Raw genomic sequence first — 5,804 nt, forward strand, 5'->3', positions numbered from 1 at the left:
CCAAATAAATAAATAAAATCTTAAAAAATAAAAATAAAAAAAAAGCCAAGTTAAAATTCAGCTGAATTGTGGCTAGCTCCCACTTCACTAAAAATGAAGATACATTTTTTAAAAGGGGCAGAACATTCGGCATAGAAAGTAGGTGCAGAGGTCAGGCGACCCACGTACCTGATACCTCCACCGACAAGAGAGCATACGTGAGGTAAGTGTGCTCCAGCAGCAGAAGGCTCCTGGGACAGTCCCAGGACAAGTACCTGAACTTGTTTCTCTCTGAATCATTAGGCTAGGACTCTTCAGTGGAGAATTCAGCAAGACCTCTGGGATCCTTCAATTTTTAAAATAAATTTGGTGTAGGGGCGCCTGGGTGGCTCAGTGGTTTGGGCTGCTGCCTTTGGCTCAGGTCATGATCTCAGGGTCCTGGGATTGAGCCCTGCATCGGGCTCTCTGCTCCGCAGGAAGCCTGCTTCTCTCTCTCTCTTTCTCTCTCTCTGTGCCTGCCTCTCTGCCTACTTGTGATCTCTGTCTGTCAAATAAATAAATAAAATCTAAAAATAAATAAATAAATTTGGTGTAGAATTTGTTGAAATGACACAGTATTCCGACTTTAACTCCATTTCATTCCATTTTATTACGGATATTCCCCTTTCATGGAACATGAGATAAAAAGAGACTGTGATTCACCACTTAAAACAGCATGGCCTTCCTCAGCATGATAAAGGGCAATTACAAAAAATCTACAGTGAACATCGTTCTTAATGTTGAGGGAATAGAAAAGCTTTCTCCCTAAGATCGGGAATGAGACAGGATGCCTTTCTCGCCACTATGCTATTCACAATGTACTGAATGTTCCAACCAGAGAAGGAGACAAGAAAAATCAATCCAAGATACCTGAGTCGGAAAGGAAATAATAATACTGTCTCTATTCACAGAGGTATATGATCCCAAAGAACCCACAGGTTCTTTGTATAATGCTAACAATGAACCCAGCAAAGTTGCACGTGATTGCACAAGACAATCACATAAATCAGTTCCATTTCTATCTAGCAGCAATGAACAGCAATCCATAAAGAAAATCAAGAAAGCAATCCCAATTACAATAGCATAAAATAGGGCGCCTGGGTGGCTCAGTGGTTAGGCCGCTGCCTTCGGCTCAGGTCATGATCTCAGGGTCCTGGGATCGAGTCCCGCATCGGGCTCTCTGCTCGGCAGGGAGCCTGCTTCCCTCTCTCTCTCTCTCTGCCTGCCTCTCCGTCTACTTGTGACAATCTACTTGTGATTTCTCTCTGTCAAATAAATAAATAAATAAATCTTAAAAAAAAAAAAAAAAAAAACAATAGCATAAAATACCTGGGAATGAATTCAGCCAAGGAGGCAAAGGACTTGTTCACTGGAATCTATCAAACATGCCTGAAAGAAATTAGAGGACCCAGAAAGGACATCCCATGTTCCTAAATAGGAAGACAGATATTGTTAAGGTGTTAGTTCTACCCAAAGTGGTCTGCAGATCAATACAATCCCCATCAAGAGTCCAACAGCCTTTTATTTATTTTTTATTTTTTATTTTTATTTTTTGCAGAGAAGAAAAAGCCATTCGTCCAGTTCATATTAAATTCCAATATGAATCGCTGAAGCAATCTTGAAAGACAAGAACAAAGGCAGAGAGTCACACTTGCTGATTTCAGAGCTTCGTGAGAGCTACTGCAACCAAAGCTGGATGGGACTGCAGAAGGATGGACAGACCATTGGGATAGAACTGGGAGTCCATGGGGAGCCTGGGTGGCTCAGTGGGTTAAAGCCTCTGCCTTCCGCTCAGGTCATGATCCCAGGGCCTTGGGGATGGGGCCCTCTGATCAGTGGGGAGCCTGCTTCCTCCTCTCTCTCTCTGTTTCCGCCTGCCTCTCTGCCTGCTTGTGATCTCTGTCAAAAAAATAAATAAAATCTTAAGAAAAAAAAAAAAAAGAACTAGGAATCCACCAGAGAACAAGTAATCCAATTTAAAAAGGGCAGAAGACCTGAACATTCTCCAGAGAAGACATGTAGATGGCTTAGAGCACATCACTCATCATCAGGGAAATGAAAATCAAAACTGCAATGAGATGTCACCTCACACCTGTTAGTACGGCTTAAATCAACAGCTCAAGAAAGCACAAGTGTTGGCGAGGATGTGCAGGGAAAGGAACCCTCAGGCACTGTTGGTGGGAACGCAAGCTGATGCAGCCACTCTGGAAAACAGTATGGAGGTTCCTCAAGATGTTAATAATAGAGCTACCCTACCACCCAGCAATCACACTACTGGGTATTTGCCCCCCAAATACAAAAACACTAATTTAAAGGTATATATGCACCCCGTGTTTGTTGCAGCATTATCTACAACAACCAAATTATGGAAAGAGCCCAGATGTCGATCGACCAATGAATGAATGGAGAAGACGTGGTACATATATACAATGGAATATCACTCAGTCATCAGAAACAACGAAATCTTGCCATTTGCAACAACAAGACTGGCTCTAGAGAGTATAATGCTAAGTAAAATATGTCAATCAGAGGAAGGGAATTATGATTTCACTTACATGGAATTTAAGAAACAAAACAAATGAACAAAGGGGAGATAAAGAGAAACCAAGAAACAGACTCTTAACTATAGAGAACAAACTAGTGGTTTCCAGAGGGGAGGCGTGGGGAAATAGGTAATGGGGAGTAAGAGTATCCTTATCACGGAGAGCGATGAGTGATGCATGGATGGTTGGATCTTCACACTGTACGCCGGAAACCCCTACAACACTGCACGTTAACTGTGCTGGAATTACAATCTAAAAATTTCATTAAAAAACCGAGAGTTCAGGGGCACCTGGGTGGCTCAGTGGGTTGAGCCTATGCCTTCGGCTCAGGTCATGATCTCAGGGTCCTGGAATCGAGCCCCGCGTCGGGTTCTCTGCTTGCCGGTGGGTGAGCCTGCTTCCCCCTCTCTCTCTCTGCCTGCCTCTCTGCCTACTTGTGATCTCTCTCTCTCTCTCTGTCAAATAAATAAATAAATAAAATACTTAAAAAAAAACACCCCGAGAGTTCAGAAACAAATCCGCATGTTTGTGACCAAATGATTTTTTTAAATGTATTTGTATTTGTAGTTGTGATTTAAAAACCCATAAAATTTTCCATCTTAATCATTTTTAAGTGTGGTAAGTAGTGTTTCGTATATTCATATTGTGGAATAGATCACCAGAACTCTTTATCTTGCAAATTTGACACCACATACCCATTAAAAGAGTCCCCATTCTCCATTTCCCCACAGAATGGTAACCACCATTCTATTTTGTTTCAAATTGGACTAGTTTAGAAACTTTGTGTAAGAGGAATCATACAGTACTTGTGTTTCTGTGACTGGCTTATTTCACTTCACATAGCAAGCTCAGGGTTTATCCGTGTGTGGCATGTGACAGGATTTCCTCCTTTTTAAGACAAAGTAAGATTCCATTGTCTGTGTGTACCACATTTGGTTTATTCATTTATCCTTCCAACGACATCTGGGTTTCTTTCCCCTCTTGACTGTTGTGAATACTGTTGCTATGAACATGGGTGTGCAAATATATCTTTGAGACACTGCTTTCATTTCTTCTGGGTATATACCCAGAAGTGGAATTACTGGGTCATTTAAAAAATGGTACTATTTTTAATTTTTTGAGGAACCTCCCTGTTGTTCAGATCCATTTATGGCATTTGCACTCTTGGTAAGACTGAACCCATGATGACTAACTAATAGTAGTTGCTGGGGAGGACAGTTAAGGGTAGGGTAAGCGCCTCTGGTGGCTTCTCTATTTAGGCTTCTCTCTGAGATCACTGCTTGGGAGTTAGTGTTGTGTTTATGGTACCCAATGAAAGTCTGGAGAGCACCGATTTCAAACCATGTGCAGAGGCACAGCCACAGGGACCTAGTGAGGGATCTTGTTCCTAGAAATTCAATCCATCCTTACCCTTTTCACTGATTTTTTTTTTTTTAAGTGAACCCTTCCCCCTTCCTCCCGCCTCAGAAAAGTTCAGTGATACGAGCTTTGGGAAGAAAAGGTGTCTCCAGGTTGTCCACGAGTTTTTCCTTCTGCCAGGCGTGCGCTGCCCTAAGACCCCTCCCTCTTCTTGATCTCCCCCATGGCTTAGCTCCTTCCTGGGACTTGCGACGCGTTTTAGTCGTTGTGTTGGTTTCCTTGATGTCCTCTGTCGGGTCTACTAGAAAGTCAGAGTCTTGAGGACACACCTGCTACTTGTGCCCTGTGCGTTGGTGAAGCAAGTGTCGCACAGTGAACAGCCCGAGCGCGCCTGTTAAATGCGAAGGAAAAGGTTGCCCAGAGGCCTGGAGGTGTTGTGCCCGCCTTACTCGCGCGGAGGAAAACAGCGACCACGAAGGGACTCGAACCCTCAATCTTCTGATCCGGAATCAGACGCCTTATCCATTAGGCCACGCGGCCAGCCGGCGGGTCGGCTCCTCTCCGCTGGACACCAAGAGGATGTGGCGCGGTGGGAAGGCGTCCTTCCGCGGCCGGCGCGGGCATGCTGCTCCTCCAGGGCTCCTCGTCCGAGGTTAGCTCCACCGACAGCCGAGCCGCGGAGCCTGCGGAGCCCGCCAGGACGCACAGTCGAGCCCGGAGCCCGCGAGGACGCACCGCGGAGCCACAGACCCCGCGGAGCCGGCGGAGCCCGCGAGGACGCACAGTGGATCCCGGAGCCCGAGAGACGCACAGTCGAGCCCGGAGCCCTCGAGGACGCACAACTGAGCCTCGGCGCCCGCGAGGACGCACAGTCGAGCCCGGAGCCCGCGAGGACGCACCGCGGAGCCACAGACCCCGCGGAGCCGGCGGAGCCCGCGAGGACGCACAGTGGATCCCGGAGCCCGAGAGACGCACAGTCGAGCCCGGAGCCCGCGAGGACGCACAACTGAGCCTCGGGGCCCGCGGAGCCCGCAGGACGCACAGCGGAGCCTCGGAGCCCGCAGGACGCACAGCTCCGCGTCAGGAAGGGGAGGCCGGCTGCCAGAGGGGATCACCCCCGAGGCGTTGAATGATGCTTGGAGAAGTGGCGCAGGTACGCGGGACTAACGTTGCCACATGTCCCGGGGCCTGGAGGCCTGGAGGGCGCTGTGAGCTCTTGGGGACCGGGAGCGTCCCTGCCGTCGACGCGGCGGAGAGCCCTGCCTCGTCTCGGGTTAGTGCGCCGAGCAGCAGGGGTTTGGAGCGGGGGAGGGGGGCGGTGGCGGCTGGGAATCGCCCAACCCTGGGAGTCAAGCAGTAGCCCCCGCCTGGCCGTGGACTCGATGGTTTGGGTCCCTTGGAAATGAGTTTTTGAAGCAAACCCAAGTCAAAGCAAGGTTCTCCCCTCCCCCTCCCACTCTCCCACGGAGAGGGTCTCTCCCGCCGACGTCTCCCGCGTCTCCCAGTTTTCCCCAGCAGTGTGTTCCCTGGAGGTTAAGGCAAAGCCAGCGTCTTTGGATGCCGGCTGTGGAGGCCCGGGGTCCGGGCACAGCGACCAGGGAGAGACGCGCGGCGGCGCGGAGGGTGTCCCCGAGGAGCGCAGGGCCTGGCGTGGTGACGCGTGGGTTATAGAAGCCGCTGCCCAGCAGGGACGGGGACAAAAATATCCCAGTTCATTTTAGGAAGGTCGTGTCGGGGAGGAAAGAGTGATCCTCTTTGGATCTCTGGCTGCGTCCAGAAGAGAGTATCAGGAAGAAAGCATCCAGCTTTGTTCGTGTAAGTTTTGGGTGAGGTGGGAGGCTTCAGAGGGAATGAAGACCCTAGGAAACGGTTCAGTCTGAGTAT

General features: G+C 48.8%; 1 non-coding gene across 1 annotated transcript; it reads right to left on the reverse strand.

Annotated features, from left to right (window-relative positions):
• Positions 1-4,387: 4,387 nt before the first annotated feature.
• On the reverse strand, positions 4,388-4,460 carry TRNAR-CCG. The gene has a single exon. It is a non-coding gene; the product is annotated as a tRNA-Arg (tRNA).
• Positions 4,461-5,804: the final 1,344 nt, after the last annotated feature.

Source organism: Mustela putorius, unplaced genomic scaffold, assembly GCF_011764305.1.
Source record: "Mustela putorius furo isolate JIRA1106 unplaced genomic scaffold, ASM1176430v1.1 tig00537295_pilon_pilon_pilon, whole genome shotgun sequence".
In the NCBI taxonomy this organism is placed as follows: Eukaryota; Metazoa; Chordata; class Mammalia; order Carnivora; family Mustelidae; genus Mustela; species Mustela putorius.